At 39.7% G+C, this 19,229-nt stretch overlaps 1 protein-coding gene across 3 annotated transcripts in view; it reads right to left on the bottom strand.

Moving 5' to 3' along the window:
* Positions 1 to 19,229, bottom strand: part of LRRTM4 (leucine rich repeat transmembrane neuronal 4) — a 397,419-nt gene that overhangs the window by 295,081 nt on the left and 83,109 nt on the right. For all 3 annotated transcript variants that reach the window (XM_071729320.1, XM_071729325.1, XM_071729323.1), the window contains exon 3: positions 9,955 to 10,051. The gene's annotated coding sequence lies outside the window, so the exon portion shown is untranslated. The remainder of the gene's footprint in view (positions 1 to 9,954; positions 10,052 to 19,229) is intronic.

The raw sequence follows: 19,229 nt of genomic DNA, 5'->3' as shown, positions 1-19,229 counted from the left end.
TAAAAGAGATAAGGAGATCCCTTCAGGATGACCCTGCTGTTACTTCTGTTAATATTTGTTATCCAAATTATGAAAAAAAAACACACAGGAAAATCTCATCTATGGCTCTGTGTGCACCTAAGCTTAATAGTGTGAGCTCCTGATACTTACAGAGCTTCCATACTCACTGCCTCCTGCAGCCATCTAACTCCATGATCAAGTCCTCCAAAATGTTTCATTTCTGTCCCAGTCAGCACGCCTCAAACTCTTAAAAAGCATGAGCAATTCTTCTGGTGTTGATGCAAAAGAAATCCACTCTTATAAAGCCACCACAAGAGCAAGATGATCACAGTAAGGACAGGTGAACACACTACTGGGTTGTGGGAGAGAAAGGGATGGGGGGAAGTAGAGCATCCTCATATAGCCCAGCAGATACCAAACCCACAGTCCTATGTCCTTACTTTTGCACTCAAATCTGGGACATGTTTTTATTTTATAACTCTATTCTGGGACAGGGGGGGGCCCAGGGGGGCCTGGACCTGCTTCCTCTGGACTCATCTATTTAATACCACAACTACTGGTGGTTAAAATCTCAGCCAGCCCAAGCTCCCAGCTCACTGACCCACCCTGGGGGGATGGAGATGTTTGCAATTCCATTTTGGAAGTTCTGTACTCATTACTTAATATCCAAGCTGAAGCCTCTGCCATAAAATGAATGCTACACATACAGAAGCCCCTACATATCTCTGTATTTTCTTCTCTTTCTGCTTAGGTAAGAATATAGATCCCTAACTAGCACTGCCTGCAATAAGTTACTTCTTGCAGAACTAAAATAGTTTATTTATATGTCATTCTACATTCCTGTACCTAAAATAGCTCTTCCAGAGATAAACAGCTCTATCCTGTAAAAATTTCTGCAATCCTGTAACTTAAGCAGAGCAAATAACACTGAACTATTGGAAGAAACACATCCTTCTTGCCAGACCAAGAGTTAAAAGTCTGTATTTGGGCTGCTCCATATGCATTGCATGCCCTCTCTGAATAGGATTATGCTCAAATTCCCCACAGTGGTAATTATTATATGTAAATACCCAAAGTCGATTTGCCAACTGCATCGTTGGATGTGACATCTGCATATTTCCTCCACACCCTGTAACTCTGCATGCAGACAGCTGCCTGCTTGTATAAATCTGCCATTTGCCTTTATGAATCTCGTGAGCTGCAGTGGAAGCAGCTCAGGTTTTGTGTACAAATTTTGGAATGAATGGGAGCCAGCAGAGTTCAGTTTCTGGCTGAGCAGGTAGAGGTTGGGCTGGCTGAAGGAGGTGAAGGCACTGTTGGTTTGCAGAGATGATTGCCAGTAAAACCCCAATGGTTCAGACACAGCAAGTCCAGATAAATGCTTTTAAACACCTTTTGTTGGTTTTTTTTAAAGGACAGATTCATTGAAAGGTGATCTCCAATACTCTACTCTCATCAAGAGCTCTCAGAGTGCCTCAGAGGCTACACTTGTTTCTCATTAACAAATTCAGTATTTCTGATTTTTTTCCCCTTAGATTTTGCTAAAAAATAATTTCAGTTTCCACTTCCCTCTAGAGCGAGCTGCTTACATCATTAGAGATCTTTCAAAAAATGCAATATAATTTCACATTCCTTTAAAGATCTACTTTAAATTTGGAGACATGGGGAAAAGAAAGCAAAAGGGGTCAGGACACAGAATGATTCTGAGCTTGTGTTGAAGAAATTATTGCAAGGAATGCACAGAGGAAAAAGTGCACTTCTCAGAGCTGCTGAACAACAGGATTATGGTAGAAAATAAATGAATCAAGGACTCTCACTGATCAAATGATTTGCTGAAATAGAAGGCATCAGATTTCTTTCAGTTTCTGAAAATTACTGACTATAAACAAACATTTTAAGCAGTGATCTCAGAAGCCATCACAAAAGTGCCTATACTTCTACACAACAAGGTAAGAGAGAGAGGAATAAATTATATTCAAAATATATAAAAAGAGGTGAAATATTACACTCTAGTCCTTGAAGAAAAGTCAACTGCAGGATATTCTTGCTGCCATGAATAAGGAGGTGTCAAGGTCTTAAACAAGGTTTCAAAACCAGAAAGAAGAGAAAGTGGAAAAGCAAAGATTTATAAGTTTCAACCCAACAGCAAGTAGGTTTCTGTTTGCCAAGGTTAGCTGACACAAGCACAAAAATGTAATAGCTATAAATTTGTTTCCAACAAGATCTATTGTCACTTTGAGATGATGGAACCTGTTTTATCATCTGACTTTTAAAATATATACACACAAGGCATGCTATTAACCTATAAAATAATTCTGGGATTGAAATTTTAGGAGGATGTACATACTCTGTATTTATTGCATGGAGTAGAAATTAAATGAGTGTGTGGTTAACTTTTCCCCAGAGAAACAGCACGTTTTAGAAAGTGTGCATGAAGACTTCAGACAACCTTATTCATGCAAATAATCCCATGTAAATCAGCATCAAAACAAAAAAAAATTTATAAAGGCCTTCACAAAATGTTAAGTTCTACTGAAAGCTACAAAACTGAAATCATTCTAGGAACAGGGACCTTCTAACTGAAATCCCTTTTCTCAGGACAAAACATTGGATAAAAGTGGATAGCAGACAAACATCAGTTTTAAGAATGATCAGAATTTTTTTTAGCTAAATAAATGTAAGCAAGCAGTGGCTTAAAAAATCTGAAAGCTTCTGGTTGAGGTTTGTTCAAGCTTTTAGTATTGCACACTGGAAGGTGTTCCTGAAAATAAGACACTGAAAATGTCAAATCCTTAGACCAAACCAGCAATCATAAGCAAAGCACCATTAATAAAAAAAATATATCCATCCCAACTGGAGAATTTGAGCTGAAATGTACACTGAGCCCTTTTGCTGATGCAAATGAAACAAACACTTGCAGATGCCACTGCCCAAATCCATCTCTCATGCAAACACTCTTGACTTCAGGCTGGGAGCTGGTGAAAAGTGCAGAACCCACTGGTACAGGAGTTAGGAAAAGAAAAGACATCACAGATACTGGTTTCCTGATGAATTTCTCTTAATATAAATGTCTCAGGACAAACCTTTACATGCCATTGAACCTCTGTTCTCTGCTTCAGCTACAAACTGTTATCTATAGATTGCACTCCACAGGATCTGTGCTGAGAAGTTCCCATTCACCAGGGAAAAGAAAAATTACTTGCAGGAAGCCACAAGTTCTAAAAATGATCCAATTGCCAGGAGCACTGGATGCCTACAGTCCCAGAAGAGCTCCCACCTCTCTGCATTCAGTTTCAGAGACAGACTGTAATGAATTACTGGAGACACATGCTGGAGGCATGGTTGAGCAGTCATGCACAGAAAATAGAATCCAGCAAGAGAGAACCTACAAGAGGTGTGAGCAGAGGTCAGGGATACTCACAGAAGAATAGAAAGGCTGGCCCAAGGAGCAGCTAAATGCAATCATACAGAAACACAGGATTAAATGAGAATTGTGGGGGAATAAGGAACCACAAGGTTCTATCCTGCTGGGTCCATATGAGCTCATTACATGAACCAGACCCTACAGAGCAGTACTTCACATGAGCTCAGAAAAACATCTTTACACCACATTCCTGACACAGATCCACAGCCTGTTTTACTATGGGAGATGTAAAAAGCATCTGAATTTTCAGAGGAACTTCAGCACAGGTGGTTCTACACAGAATCAGGTATCTCAGTAGCAGAGGAAATATCCTGTCAGCCTAAACAAAGGGACTGTACTGATCTCAGCTCCTGCCAAAGACCATGAGTTTGCATTAAATCCTGATTATCAGGGAGAATGAATCTGAGCTTACACAAAGTCTGCTGGGAAGCTGCCAACAATCTGCCCTACCAGGGTTTCCATAATATTCCTGCTCACCAAGGACCATCCAGGACACCACAGCCCTTTCCAAGTTCTGCTCTGATCCCCAGGAAGGAAGGTTTAATCCTGGCTCCGTGGCATTTAGAAATTTCTTCTTCCTCCCACTGTTTGGCCCACAGACAGGACTACTGCCCTCTCCATGAATGCCTTATCTTTATATTGCAGGACATTTTTAATGTTCCTCTAAACAATATCCAGGGAAAATCTACCCTCAGCTTTGCACATGGGTTTACTGTGCAAGTAGGACAAGTTGCTTCCAGTATTTTCTGCCTCAATTCCCCACCAGTGAAGTGATGATGATGATGATGATGATGTTAATACCATTGTTTAAAGCTTAGTCCCAGATCTACAGCAATAAGGGAATGAAATGTACTGAACACTGGATAGAAACAAACCACAACCTGTGTTATCATCCTACAGAACATTGAACAAATGAAATATTTCCTTTGCTAATAATGAAAATACAAAATCTCAATTTCCCTCTAAACTTAGTTGCACAAAAGAGGGAGGAATTTCATGCAGGGCTATATAATTGGTTGGAAAGCAGAAGAAAAAAAGTAAAAAAAAAAGGAGAAAGAAAGAGGCATTTCACAGGCTGGTTCATCCCACTCTAATACAGAGCAGATAAATTGTTCTTATACCTTGCTGTAAAAGGAGCCATATGAACACTCAAAGAATAGGCCCTTCAACATTCTTACCCAGCTCATATCACAGAGTTTAATTTCATTTTAACTGAAAATCCAGACAAGCTTTCATTCTGGAGGAACCCTGCCTTGTCAAGGAAATTTTTCCAAGCTTTTTTTTTGATACATTGGTATTCTCACAGAACAATTCTTGACCAGCAATAATGATAAAGCATAGATTGCAGATTTATTTTCTTTTTATTCATAATTATTCAATAACTTATTTCATTAAACATAAAGCAAACTTCTAATAAGAAGACAGACTCTATTGGAGGTAGCATCCCAAAACCATAAAGTGCTTCAAGCTTTTGCAAAAAACCATCCAACTGACCCAAAAAACCAAGTAATATCTCAGCAATTATTCTGTCCATTCTGTTCTACAACTTAATGTGGCTATTTGGCAGGGAATTTTACCCTAATGAATAATTTGAAGCTTTTAAAACACTTCCCTACAAGCAGCTCCAAAGTTCTGCATGGCCTTGTATTTGCTGTTGGCTGTCCCACATAAAACTGTAATTGGTATCCAGAAGGGCTGGCAGAGCCACTGGTTTTTAAGCATTATATTTAAGTAAAAATTTAATGCTATATGCTTATAATTCAGTACTGCAAAAAAACCCCTCTAACAGAACCACTTCAAATTAATAACTAACAAAATGGCTAAAGGGAAAAATTTGCTTGAAAGCATTTGCTACAAAGCAAACAATGGAGTTATTTAAACATCACAGTCATCCAAATTATAACTGGGTCAAAAGCTTCTGTGATGTTTTTATTGTTCATTTGGTTTGGGAGAAGTTGTTTTTGCCTCCATTAATAACACTCTCTTTGGTACTGGCTGATTAGAGTTCAACTCTGCTTGTATTTCCACTCTGCTCTCGGGGGCAAAGGGAACTGCCAGGCTCTAAAAGAAAATTCTCTGGAGATTTGCCCTCTAACTTCCAGCAACTCTTTATTGTCTTCATGTTTCCAGCACGAGCCAAGCAAAGGACTCGGAATTGCAAAGGTCACCCAGGATGGCTCCAGCTGGAGTGGATAATAGGAAGGCAAGGCCATTACACTCCTTCCTTTTCCATTAGACACCCCTGAACAAATAGAGCTCTGGTAAGTGGAGGCTTGGCTTCATTCTCCTTTGTAATTAAGAGCAGTTCTCCAGTTCACAGTCCTATAAAACCCATCCCCTTATTCAATACCTTTCATCCAGCCTGGGATGGCTGAGAGAGCTGAAATATCAGGCTTGGTGATTCAGAGCAGGATCCTCAGGGCTGGGAAGGGCACTCCCCAACCAGGCTATCCCAGAGCCTGTGCCAGGGATACTGGAGGTGGCAAATGGGGAAGAGTTGGTCACTGTTTCTCACAGTGCTAAAATTAAGAGGGACTTGATAAATTCCAGAGATAAAAAGGAGCACAGAAATGGCATTTCAACATTCAGACTCTTTAAACTGTGTAAGTCATTGCTTTTGGATATAATAGAGGAAAAAAAAACAGAAATGGCTGTTGTTCCAGATTGTATAAATTAATACTTTTTTGTATGCTGAGCAAAAACCTCCAAATTGTCAATATTATTTTTTTCAGTACTATAGAGATTTGTTTGGGTTTTTTCCTGTTAAACAGAATTGGTTAGCTTTGAGGTTTTTTCCTAATTTCTTTAAAAAGGTATTTTCTGGCAGCTTCCAAAATGCAGTAACAGTCAGAACACTGTATTATGAAGATGCTAGGTTGATATTTTGCTTTTAACATTTCATTAAAGGTATTCCAACATTCCAGAGTTGACATTTTTGCTCAAACCCTTTAAGTGGCATCACCAAAAGCCATCAAAAAACCCCAAGAGATGGGAACACAAATAATACTTGCTTTGAGCTGCCAAGTCCATGGACTGGAGAAGAAAATGAGGAATAAACTGAGGGAGGCTGAGTGCACAGTGTGAGGTTAGCAGATAAAATATGGAGGTGAGGACCCACAAGAGCCACGTGTCAGGCCCATCCTGGTGATTGTCAGGCTGTGGGGCTGAGATCAGGTGCTGGCATCAAGTGATTTATTTTAACTGAACAAAGTGTCTTGCCCCCTGAGATCCAAACATAAATACAGCCAAGCTTCTCTCAGACAGAATCCCAAGAGCAATCCTATAAACTGTGCCTCATTTTAGAAAGGTGTTTTCAAGGGGAGAAACAATTAAACATTTTTAAGGCTTCTCTCAACTGCAGGTACATTTCCATGTTTTACTTCCATGATGAAATGTTGCAAAGGCTCATGCCTGAACTCTACACAAATACCTTAATTCCATGCAGTTAATTCAACAAGCAGTAGAGAATATTACTGTAAACTCACAGAAAAGAATTATCTTTTCCCTGCCAGTTTCTGACAATCTTCTCAAGCCGGAAAAAAAAATATTTTTTTTTAAAGGATATTAAAAGAAACATAGCAACATTCAAGACTTTCATTTCATCAGAACTTTTCTAATGCTTGCAAGATACACCCTTGGCATACATACATCTGCCTGAAGAGGCCAGAGACAGAATGATAATTCCACAGTATGTTGGAACTGTGCTATTCCATCAGAAGTGAACAAAAAATAATTTTAGCAGATTTTTTAACAGATCACCAGAAATCTTTTATCTACTTCTGACCTATTACAACAGTGTTAAAAAGTAGCATAAGAATGATGCAAAGGACATTAATGAATACTGGAAAATATTCTTAGGATGATGTGTGCAGTCTGAGAGCTCCAGCAGAACTGAGAAGAGAAAGGATATTAAATGGGAGGAAAAACTCTGCAAAGCCTGCCTGTGATAATCCTTTGCAGAGAGGAAAATGCAGTTTGCTATGCAGGTAAAATGAGAGTTTTTCAAAGTAGGTCTCCTTCAAAGCACTGTGCCCTGCAGCACCCTGCCAAGGCACTGGGCTGAGTGCTGCCCCTGCAGACACACTCAGGACTGAGGCTTCCTGCACCAGAATCCTCCTGGCATTTCCCTCAAGTCTCCCATTCAGCTCACTTGACTCTTTCTGCACACAGAACCTCAGGAAACTGGAACAACCAAATCCACAGCATGTGAAATCAGCAACATCCAACTTCCCAGCCTCAGTCAATTCCTGCCTTTCCCCCCTGCTATCTGATAATTCTACATAACTTCAAAGGAGTGATACAAAGGCCAGGACAGTGAATATTTCATGCTAAAACCTGTTCTCCTGGCCTGTGATTTCACACACTGTGTTTTCTAAGTTATTTTCTCCAAATGGAGAAAACTCTTTGTTCTGGAGAGAAGCAATAATTTATGGCTGCCATTTACTGCTCTAGACTGTAAGAGACTGTGAGATGAACCCACTCAACTTCCCATTCTGTATCTGCATGGTTCCTGCAGGCAGACAGCTGATACTCACAGCTTGTAAGGCACAAATTATGGCCCAGTATCTCACCAAGAGCCATACAGGAAGATCTTAACACTCTCTCACTCCAAGGAAGGGACAAATAGTCAATAGCACAGCCTAACCTTTCATATTTTGGCTGAATTATTCCTCTTCAATTTTTATTTTTGCTGTTTTATCCCCTACTGAAAGTTATATTCCCTTAGAGCATCCTAAACCACCTTTCCCTGTGGGTGCACACACTTTTCAACTGCTCTCAGATACCTTTTATAGTCCAATTTTAAAAATTGTTTAGTCAAGCCATTCATACTTTGTCACTTTAATCTCTCCTTATAAATCAAACTCTCCATCACCTTCATCATTTTGCTGTCATTCCATACATGGCTATTCCTTCTTAGCTTCTATTATCTTTGCAAAGTTGCTAAAAGAAGATATCAAATATTTGGATGTGTCCTACATTTTGCAAGCTGTTAGTAGTAGCTTTGGTGTACTATTTGGATGTATCATGTTGTTTATTCTGCCAGCTCATTGCATTCTTTTGCTTAAAATCTTCCTGACCTTTCAGCAGGGAAAGAAAAACCAGACAATCAAAATACTCAGTGCTAGAAAGGTCAACACAACAGTGTACAACACCTGAGCTACTACAATGTATTAGGCATTAAAATTACTGTATCTCACACTTTTAAGAAAAGAGCAAGAGAGAAAAAGAGTAAAGGATGGAGCATTAATCCATTCAAGTGTCAAAGAATGCAACGAAAGACTTAAGATACATGTTCTGAAGTACATGTCCTTTTGGTTGTTTCCTAAAGGAAATTTCCCCTTATTTGCTCTGAGCTAAACATTTGGAATAAAACAGTCTTTCAAAATTATCTTCAATAGGGAAGAAAGCCTGGCCTAGGACAGAATGAGTTGGAAGACTCTGCTATAAATAACTAAAGTATTTACTCCAGCCACTGCACCCTTAACATCCTGGTAATGTCAGTGCTGCTTATGCTGCTGGCACCTACAGCAAAGGAGACATAGGAAAAAATGACATTTCTCACAGAAGTTTTTAGTTGCAGTAGATGGCACAATTAATGATGGAAGATACTTTGTTAATCATGCTGAGAACACAAAAATTATGAACTAGATGAAATTGCTGCAGAGAGCTACAACAGCACATATTCAGTGATGCAGCTGAATTAAATAATGGCTGAATAAAAGATAAACATTTAAAGAAAAGAGTCAGTAATGGGGTACTGCTTAATGTTGGATGATTTAACACCACCACATCTTTGGCTAAGACAGTGGCAAAACTGAACTTCTTAATGAAAAGTACATCTGTGTTCTTTAAAGACAATAAAAGTTACAGCACTTTCAAAATAAAAAAAATCTGTTTTGCCACTTGACACTGTTCTAGAAGTGCTGCAGTGTATAAAGAAAAAATCATGAGATGAAGCTTCAAAACATTTCACAGTTTTGTGATTAGAACTCCTTGTTATGTCATATTTTTGTTCCACAGAAAAGAGTATTTTTTTTTAGCTGTTGAAACACACAAAAAAGTCCTTTTTAAAGATGTTTACAGAAAGTAATTTATCCACAGCTTTTAGGATGACAAGTTCTAAGTAAAAAGAAATTAATGATTCATTCAATGAAACAGATTCTTGTTTATCTGTCCCACTGCAGAGGGAGGTATGTTACACACACTTCTTTTTAGAGCCCTGCCTCTCGTTTACATCATTTACAAGGTCAAAAATTATATAAACACTAAGTTTTAACTACGTTTATGTGGGCTGTCAAGGTAAGTGACAGCTATCAGGCTGCAAGAGAATTGCTGAATGAGGATGAATTTAGTCCTTTGGCTATACATCTGTTACAGACTGAAAGCTTTGAACTGGAAGATGGAAAGGCAGTGGCAGCAAACCAGGACTTCATTCATCAATTAAATTCATTTTTCATAGTAGTGTAATGAATATCCAAGGGAGTGTTTAATGCCAAGCACAGGAAATAAATAAAGTGCAGCCAACTCACAGTTGAGAATGAGAATCTGGAGAAGCCTTCTGGAAGCTGGAGAAATTGCTGTTTTCTTGCCCAACAATCCATCCTTCACATTGGAACACACCTCCTTCTGTAAGAAAAGAGAGGTCACTACAGTACAATATGAATGAGGAACAAACTTGTCTGGAGTTTGACTCTTTAACACTCAGCACAGACTTCTCTCTCTTCAAACATGTCAGCAAAAGCTAATGCAGCCCCTGCACAAAATGTGGAAATAAAACCACAGAGCACTCCATGCCAAGAACTAACTCTCAGTTCCCTTAAACTATCACAAGTCAGGTAATATTTATAATTTCATACAAATACAAAACAGCAAATCACAACTTGGACTTCTCAGCTTGGGTTTGTAATGTTGCACAGCCCTGTTCACATGGGTCAGACCTGCTGTAATAATTCCTGCTCTGAATCCACACCAAGGGAACCTGACCCTAATTCTTAACAGACTCAGCTGCTGTTTGAGGAGCTCAGTATTTATCTATTTCCAGTTCTCAGAGGGTGTCTACAGAACTATTTAGATTTTCTATTATTGTTTAAAAATAACTTTAAATATTAATTTTTTTTAAAAATATCAGAGCAAGGTCTCTCAGTGAGCACTACCCAGGTTTGCAGCAACCCCTTCAGCAGAGCAGGCAGCCAGGGAGGCCCTGGGTGAGCAAAGGAAGGCAAAGTAACACTTGATGTCACCTCAAGAGTGGACAGTAACCCCAGCTCCACTTTTCCTGGAAAGATTTCACTCTTTCTCCCAAAGCAACGATTCACCAAGGGAACTGGGAGGTGGAGGGAGAGAGGGAAAAGGAAAGCTGGAGAGCATGTATCAAACCAAACAGAAAATTCCTGCAACTTGAAAAAAACCCCAAAGTTTTGTCCCAAAAGCTGGGAAATTTTCTTCAAAAAAAAAAAAAGCTCTTGAAATTTTTCTTCATTAGAATATTAAAAAAAGACAAAAAACAACATTATTCTGATTATTCAAAAAACAACATTATTCATGATTTCTGCTTGCCTTTGATGCTTAGTTTTATTTGAATCACTTTCCCCCTCACTTCTCAGATAATAGCTCATTAATAATTTCTGTTTGGAAATCATGGTTAATTAAGAGTGGAAACACGATAGATTTCTAGATAAGTAATTTGAAAAGATGTAATCAATAAAATCCTGGGTGGCAATAATGTGACCATATTAAATTTATGGCATCTGTTTAAACAATACTTTCCTTCCTCCACTATTCTAAATATTGCTTCAGGAGGTCTTTTTATAGATTGTATTTTTTCTTTTACGGTGGGACTGTAAAGAGGCAGTTAAACTAATATTTTGGTACATTCAGCATGCTGGGCTCCATTTTATGGAGTCTTTCAATAAAAGCTCATTGCAGCTTCAAATGCCCTCTTAACAGCTTGAAAACGGGAACTGCTGAAATTTCCTTGCTTTACCCAGGCTCCACATCACATCAAGTCAGGCTGCAGCACTTCACACAGACAGGATGGGTAAGCAGAATATAGGGAGAAATGGGCAAAATATTCTAAGCAAAGACCTCAGGCAAAACCCCTGTGAGCAGAAGTCTTTAGTTTTATGCCCAGGGTGTAAGCAAAAATGAAAACCAGAGCACAGGGAAGCCTGATACTCCAAAACCTCCCAATTCTCTAGCTGAGCAACAGAACACAGAATTTATTGGCTTCCCACTCTAGAAGTTTCTTTAGGGCTATGTAAACAAACTGTGCTGTTGACTGCATCCACTTCCTACTCATTTCCCTATAAAAAAAGATAAACTGTAAAATATGCAGATGTGCCATAGGCAGAAATAATTCTCTACATCAAATGCATTTAAACATCAACTGGTTTGGTTGGGATGGTATGTGTGGAGTTTCTGAGGTATTTCTTGGTGCTGGGGTCCATTCTTCCTCCTGAGTTTGTACAGCACTGAGCACAAAGCATCCTTTCTGTTTAAGTGCAACTGATAGTAATAATTCAACAGGGATACAAGGAGGAGGCTATGAGCAAGGGCTGCCCACTTTTTGGAAAAAGAAACAGCACTTAAAAAAAAAGGATGATTTCTGCTGAAAGAGTGTGAGTGAAGGTTTCTAACCCAGGGAAGCAATACTGTTGTTTTAAAAGCTGCCAGTACTCTGAGCTTTGTTTCACTACTGCTCCACATCTAAGCCAGCTCTCAGGGGAAATTCTTGCCACTGTCACAGGTTTTGGGCAAGTGCAGTGATTTGCTATGCAGGCTAAAACCATCTCCTGAAAACAAAGAGCCTGGTATTTATGTTCCAAGTATCCAGACTTGTTGCAAGTGGAACAAAAATAAAAGGAAATGGAGGATATTAACTCTCTGTTTTTTATTTTTACTGTCTTTATTGATGGGGAGAATTAGCGTTAGGAAGGGAACTCTTACAAAAGTCCTCTGGATTTCTCTGCATGGTCTCTGTTCTGCCCCAGGTGGATGAATTCTATAGGATTTAAAGAAAATAAGAAAAACAAAACAAAAAAAAACCACAACCAAAGGATTCTTCATAAAATTAATAAGAGATGTGCAAACAGCAACTCCTTGCCACATGTTTCTGTTTGCAGCAGAACCCCACGGTGTTGTGCTCACTGTCCTGTGTTAGTTAACTTTTTTATTAATGGCTTAGAATACAGAGAAATGACCATCATACTGACAGAGATGAAAAAAGAGTTAGAGAAGTGGTTCCTGACAGAGGACAGGAGATGAGTATGAAATTAAAGGAAGACAACAGAATAAATCAAAGAAATGTGATTTTAGTTTCCTGCTTGTGCCCTGGGGGCACGTTTCACATTTCTGTGAAAATACTTTCAACAACAGGATCAAGATCTGGATTTCCCCAAAGCTCAAAACAGTTCTTAGACACCAACAGGTAAATGAACTTGATACAAGGAATTTATATCTGGGGACTGTTTTTTTTCTGGCTGTTCAGTACAAACTGGTCATGGGGCTCTCTCTAGCTTTCTCTATCTCTAAATGATCAATACAGCTTGCCCTGTTTATTTTCTACAAATAACTGGGGCTCCAGCTAAGAAAGGATGGTTAATTCCATTACACTAGGAGTGCCAGAAAAAGCTATTTAATATTTCATGTTTCTCTCTGAATAAACCTTATTAATGGTTTCTTCCTCTGCATGCAAATTTCAACAACTCGTACACCACAATTAAATTAGCATTGTTTATGCTTTAGAGTATTTAAAGTCTGAAATTACAGGCAATAACTATAAAATAGAGTGATAATTAATGATAATAACTCATTCCTGCAGAAACTGGGCTGAGGCTTAGCAGTTACAACACTTTTTATTCCCAACAGCTACTTTATGGTACTTGAAATTACTTAGTAATTCTCCCAAGCTAATTTTTATTACCATGCAAAACTTTCAGTCATACAGGGCCAGATTATTTGTGTTCATGTTTAGAATGCTTCAGTTTTAGGTAATTTCTGTCTTCTCTGTCACAGTAAAATAGATCAGAGAATATATACCAGATTCTGAACATCTTGAACTGAGGCTTTCTGTTACGTGCTGCTCCTGCCTCAGCTGCTCCCTAACACAAGATGCTGGAGAAGATTCTCTGTGGTCCAGCTCTGGGCAGGTCCAGCCAAGCACATTTCTTCAGAAAGGAAAACTTCTCTCACAACTTGGACCAACAACAACAAAAGTCTATGGGAAGCAAGAGCCTAAGTTCTCCGTGTTGTAAAAGCTGGGGCAGCATCTAAATCTTCACAAGTTTTTTGTGTTTTAGCATGGAACAAAGCTTTAAATCATGGAGACTACAGTTAAATTGGTTTTGCTTTTTAAAAAATGGGGCCTCGTGCACCACAAAGTTGAGGGCAAGAGATCAGCATGGCAGCAGCAGCCGATGAGGGATGACTCCAGACTCTTGAGATAAAAACTATTAACTCTCCAAGCTCCAGATTCCCAAAAAACAGAGGGTTGAAAAGACTTTGAATTATCTGTTTGTCTGTTTTGTTAGAGACCTGTTATATTTTAAGGTTCTGTATATACAAATCACAAAGCCCATGTACACATTGAGAAGACAAGAAATATGAACCACCTGTGCTCCAGCCCTAGGTTTATGAAGCCACTGCAGAATTGCAGACTCCCAGATGCAGCTCTATTCTTCAAAAAGAAACAAATCCTTCCCTCAAAATGAGAGCCTGCTACCTGGAAAGGTGGAATTACTCAACCAAGATGCAGATCAAACTTTCACCGGGAAAATTCTTTCCCAAGTATTTCTCTGTTTGGAGTTCCAAGGCTGCAGCTGCTCAGGAGATCCTCAGCTGATGAACCTCCATGGAGCCTCCAAGCAGTGAAGGATCTCCAGCTGGTTGCCAGACCATACAAACACCCAAATCCCAAAGTCCAGCACTGCCTTCTAATCCCATCAACTGATCTGAGAATTGCTCTGCATTGGATTTTCACATTTACTGTTTTGCAGTACATGAACTTGTGTTGATGTGCACACCTTGATGTTGATGTGCACACCTTGATGTTGATGTGCACACCTTGATGGGACATGAAGTGTCACCCATCCAAGTGCCACCCAACAACCCAAGTACCACCAGCAGCTAAACACTGAGGGAGGGAGAGCAGGCTACTCACCTGCACTGCTGAAAGGAAGCAAGGTGTGACCAGAAGTTCTTGCAAACTGCCAGGATGGGTTCTGACACATCAGTGTGATATATATGACATGAGGTGAAAGAGGCCCACCATGCCTTGTAAATGCCTAATAAAAGACAGCACTGAAGAATTTATAGTCCAAACAGACAAGATCAGTACACTTGAGACTCCTCTCTTGAAGAGTGAGGAGAATTAATTGCTGATATTACAGGCCAGAGCCAGAGCAGAAAAGCCTAAGTGGCTGGACCCACACTCACCAGCTATTCACTTAGCCAGGAACCTGGGCTACTTCTCCTGTACAAGAAGGATTTAAATCCAATTAGATTCCCCATTTTGTTGGCAATGTCCATGTATTTACATCACACTCCTTACTGTGGTGTAGCAGCAGCTCTTCCAGGAAATCTTTCAGAGCACAGCTAGGTCACTGTGCCCATCCAGTCAATTATTTTAGGAGTGGTTAGAGATTTCCACTTTTGCAAAAGTAGTTTCTTGGCAACTAAGAGAGCTCTGAGGAGACATCCCTCTTGATTAGAGTGTAGATCTTTACTCTGACACCCCTGAACTTTTTATGGTTGGATGGAAGTTCTGCAGGCACAGCAGAGAAAAAAAATTCAAACCTTTATCAGCTGACAAATGAACATTTATTTTCTGCTGCCACTTCGCTCTCAGCTAGACACAAAAAAAATGTATTGGTCAACTAGACACCATTTGTGCCTTTGCCTTACTTGGAGTGAAAACATCTATTTAAGGAGTACAAAATAGCCACAACATGCACTTCACACTCACTTTGCCTTAGTATGAGTGATTTATACAAGCACGGTGTAAACAGACCCATTAGTGCCCTTTGGCATCAGAAGGAGCAATTTCTCTTCATCTTGTAAGAAACATGCAGGATGCTGCAGAACAGCTGCTCCTAGACCTGAGCACCTAGGAGCACATCTGAGCTGAAATGGTGACTCAGTGGTTCTGGTACTGATCCCAGCTCCCTCCAGCCAGCCACTACTTGTCACTTACCAAATCCTACTTGCATTTGCTACACATGAGTAACAGACCAGGTCTTTTCCAGTCAAGTATCTGGACTAACAAACCCAGTGTTTAAATCTCTTTCAGCTAATCCAGTTCGTTGAGACTGGAATGGGTTTAAAGAAAGAGCAGGACAGTTACAGAACAGGCCCTCACCAAACATTATATAACAGGTAAAAAGGGCAGGTTAGGGCCTTAATCTCTTCAGCTAACAGAGAGCTAGAGAAAGCTCAGTGAATTCACTCAGCTAGACAAAGAGTGACTAAAGCTACCATGTACTCTCATTCATTGCTGCTTTCTTCCTCTGCTAAGAGAAATCCACATCAGTTCATTGGTACAGAAACCTCTCACAAGCATTAGTTTAACTGTGCCACTTTGAATAGTGACAAAAGGGAACTTGTGACTAAGCCAGCTCCCTCCCACAGCTACAGAAAGACCTTCCAGAAAGACAGCATCTCCAAACCATGCTGCAGATGCTGGTTTGCTCAAAATACAGGGCTGGATCCAAAACTTCTGGCTTTCATTGTAGGCCTAATGCCTATAAAATGCAGACAGTTTCCAGATTATTTCCTGTGTGCAGCTGTTGAAGGTGTTGAGCTGGCAGAGTGAGCAATGGATGTGTTGTTTATTTGCAAAGCAGGTACAGCATGAGCAGCATTGGTCCCAGCTGCCCCTGCCAATGCATTGTACCTCATCCATGTCTGGGATAAATTCCAGCCAGTGATGGGAGAATGAATGGGCCTGCATCCTATTATCAGTCCTTGGAGCCACACAATCCCCTTGGTTTATGAGCTGTGAAATATGTACTTCTGCCTAGTGGCTTCCTAGGGTGAGCATCTTCAGCACTGAAACCAGCAGAGCTTTGCCAAGGTACACTGCTGAGTGCACAGGATGCCACAGAGGAGCTGCAGGGCTGGTAAAGGGACACAAGCAACACAGAAAACTCCTCTGTAAATAGGGCTGAATGGGAACAGATTTCCTGGCATTATTTCTGTTCCTCAGGTGGGGATAAGTAGATTATTTTTAACTGTCCAACTAAAAATCCGATGCAGGGTGACTGCAGACATTGTTATTTATTCTAAATGTTCAAAATATTTCCAAACCTCTAAAAATACACAAACGTTGTTACACTCATCAGGTCTCTACTACAGCCCTACAACTGGATGAATTTTTAACCTTCTAGCATTCTCCACTTCAAACCTTTGAAAATTTTATACCATTTCTCCCTCTATATTAGCAGCTGACTACATAGAGCTCCAACTCCAGGTGAGAAGAAACCAAGTATTTGTCTTCAGTTTCATTAGGGCAGGGAATGGAGCTCTTCTCCCCTTTCAGCTACTCAGGGGAAATGACCTTACCAAACCTATTCAGTCTTCTGTCCCCTTCACCCACACTAAACAAAAGAACTGGCAGAACTGTCTCCACCACCTCAACCAGGAGATATGTTTATTATTTTATTGGAGGTTGAAGGGGACAAATTAAGAAGCTGGAAAGTAGTGATGCATTTCTAATAAAAACATCATTAAAAGTATCATAGGAGATTGTTTCCTGACAGTGGTGGTTGGAGGTCCCATGCAAAATCTGAATCCCACTGTACAGGCTGACATGAACAGTTGATAGAGCTCTGACATCTACAGTGAGGTTTTATCAGACAGGCTGGAGAACAGAGATGAATTTGCATGCCAAGGTCACAGAAAAAGCAGCTGATGGAGGTAGGGACATATCCAAGTCTCCTGATCACCAACCTGACACTTCTGCACCTGCCTCCCTGGTTTGGGAGCTCAGCCCCTCAGCCAGACACCTGATGGGTACAGCAAACATTGTGGATTCAAGGAGGTGGCCATGGAATTAATTTCCATGCTTCCCAGTCAGGGTTCAAGCACCAAAAGAAACTTGAAACAGCAATATCTAAGCTCTTCATTCTTTCTTTACTAAATGGTATCAAGAAGGCTTCATAAATAAATGATTCTCCAGCTTCCTAGTTTCTACCTATGAACACGTGATAAATATTCATTTGCAAGGAAGTTGCCTCCAATAAGTATTAAATTCTCCTTTTTGAAAATGAAGAGCTTCCTTCCCTCCATTGAAAGACAAAAGAATAAACCAAATGAAAAAGACAAAAATGACAGCAGAGTAACAGATCACCTGGAGCACAGCTGCACACACTGTGCTCCTACAGAGGAGTTACCAAGCTGGCTCTTAATTCCAAGAAATTGCAAGGAAAGTTGGAAGAGTATTTCTTTGAATGGGAAACCCATACTCAGGCACAGCAAGGAGAAAATTGGCTGGCAGAGCAGCAGCAGTTGAATGTAATGGGTTATCCATATGGGCTCCTTAATCTCAAAACCAAAGCTAAAATTGCTTCATCCTGTTTCTGCTGCATGTTCTTTTCATTGCAGGAAACATCAAGCCTACCTCATTACTTTGCCTGACCTTCTCCCTTGCCCCTTTTATAGGAGACTTGCTTTCACTTGTTGAGATTTTTCAGCTCTTCCTTAGCATAGGCCACTGTGAAACATCCTTGGTATTTCTTAAGTGCAATTCATTCCAAAATGAAGCTTAACAGCAATCTACCTCTATATGAAATGGAAAATTATAGTCTCTTCTCTATTAGATTGCTATATTCAGAGATTACATGGCTATGACCACAGATGGTTCTTCTTTCCTTCCTCCTTTAGAGCTATGATCAGTTTCATTAGTGCAAAAAAATCTCAGTGCAGAGAAAAATATCCCCTGTCCATGTCCTGCTGCATCCCAGCTGGGCCATCTCTCACCTAAAGCTGCAAAAAACTCTTTCTGCTCTGGTGTCCCAACACAGCTTGCAGCTCCTCTGAGCAGCAAGGAGAACTTCACTGGGGTTGCTTTAGGAATTCATTTCAAACAGTTTGTACACCAAATCCAAGCCCATAGAAGCTGAGGACTGCAATAACCTCAACATCTGTTGCTCCAAGTAAAAAAATGTAGAACTTCTTTGGCTTGGCTTTTTTTTTTTTTTCTTTTTAAAAATAAAAATAATAATTAAAAAAAAACAAACAAAAAACCCACACAAAAATTATCAAAGCAAAACAACAACATAAAAATACGAACAGAAAACACTTTGTTGTGCACATCATTGCTTTTAGGGAGAAGCAACCACATGGCAGAGCTGTCACTGATCCTAATTAATATCCCATAGAAATGCACTCAAATACTGCAATGAGAAGAACAATAAAAGCTCTATAGAATCACTCAGCTCTCTCACAGCTCTTTACTCTGGGTACAGATTAAAGGAAAATACCACTCTGCCAGGATGATTGATTGCAATTTCATTTGGTAATGAAAATTCTTCTAATAATTATGTTTTGCCAAGAAGTGCACGATTTCCCCTTTTGAAAGCCTGGTTTCTGTATAGAATAGAGAGAAAGTAGAAGAGAGGAGCTTAACATCTGTTTAATTTATAACACTGCTGTCTGTAACAGCCTTATAACCATTCATAATTTAACTAAGTTTCCTTCATAAAATGGCAACAAATTTGTTTGCATGCTCTTTATTTGCTAACAGGACACAGTTCCCTGTTTGTTTAGCTAGCAGGGTACCTCCCTTCAGCACTAGATGCTAATAAAACAT

This window comes from Heliangelus exortis, chromosome 30, assembly GCF_036169615.1.
Source record: "Heliangelus exortis chromosome 30, bHelExo1.hap1, whole genome shotgun sequence".
Lineage (NCBI taxonomy): Eukaryota > Metazoa > Chordata > Aves > Apodiformes > Trochilidae > Heliangelus > Heliangelus exortis.
This window is presented reverse-complemented; position numbering and strand designations above follow the sequence as displayed.